The sequence below is a fragment of the Propithecus coquereli genome, unplaced genomic scaffold, assembly GCF_000956105.1.
Source record: "Propithecus coquereli isolate 6110/MARCELLA unplaced genomic scaffold, Pcoq_1.0 Scaffold411, whole genome shotgun sequence".
NCBI lineage: Eukaryota > Metazoa > Chordata > Mammalia > Primates > Indriidae > Propithecus > Propithecus coquereli.
In genome coordinates this window covers 2,388,253-2,389,597 of record NW_012149853.1, presented here as the reverse complement: position 1 = coordinate 2,389,597, position 1,345 = coordinate 2,388,253, and positions in this window count along the sequence as shown.

Below are 1,345 nucleotides of genomic sequence, written 5' to 3'. Positions count from 1 at the left end.
AACCTCAAACTCCTAAGCTCAAGTGATCCTTCTGCCTCAGCCTCCCGAGTAGCTGGGATTACAGGCATGCATCACCATGCCCGGTTGATTTTTTCTATATGTTTTTAGTTGTCCGATTAATTTCTTTCTATTTTTAGTAGAGACGGGGTCTTGCTCTTGCTCAGGCTGGTTTTGAACTCCTGAGCTCAAGCAATCCGCCCGCCTCGGCCTCCCAGAGTGCTAGGATTACAGGCATGAGCCACCACGCCCGGCCTTAACATTTCTTTATGTTAGGAACATTCCAATTACATCCTTTTAGTTATTTTAAAGTATACCCTAACTTATTGTTGATTATAGTTGCTTTGTTGTGCTATCAAATGTTGTTGATTCTGTCTAATTACCTCACTATATATTGTCGCACTCATTAACCATCCCCACTTTATTCCCCCTCCCTGCTACCCTTCCTGTCATTCTACTCTCTGTCTTCATGAGATCAACTGTTTTAATATTTACTTCCACATATGAGTGGGAACATGCAAGATTTGTCTTTCTGTGCTTGGCTTATTTCACTTCACATAATATTCTCCAGTTCCAGCCATGTTGTTGCAAATGGCAGGATCTCATTCTTTTTTTATAGCTATATAATATTCCATTGTGCATATATACCACAATTTCTTTATCCATTCACCTGTTGATAGACACTTGGGTTGATTCCATATCTTGGCTACTATGAATAGTGTTGCAATAAACATGGGAGTGCAGATACCTTTCTGATTTACTGAATTCCCCTCTTTGGATATATACCCAGCAGTGGGATTGCTGGGTCATACAGTAGTTTTATTTTCAGGTTTTTGAGGAACCTCCATACTGTTTTCCATAGTGGTTGCACTAATTTACATTCTCACCAACAGTGTACAAGAGTTTCCCCTTTCTCCACATCCTTGCCAGCATTCATTATTGCCTCTTTTTGTTAAAGGCCATTTTAACTGGAGTGAGATGATATCTTACTGCAGTTTTGATTTGTATTTCTCTGATGACTGATGACGTTGAGCATTTTTTCATGTACCTGTTGGCCATTTGTATGTTATTTTTTGAGAAATGTCTATTCAGATCCTTTGCCAATTTTTTAATTGGGTGATTTGATTTTTTCCTATGGAGTGTTGGAGCTCCTTATATATTCCAGTTATTAATCCCTTGTCAAACAGGTAGTTTGCAAATATTTTCTCCCATTCTGTGGGTTGTCTCTTCCCTTTTGAATTGTTTCCTTTGCTGTGCAGAAGCTTTTTGGCTTGAGTTTGGTTAATTTCTACTGATCTTTTGTCCAGTTCACCCATTTCCACCTGCTTTTGGACCCATCTATTTAGCT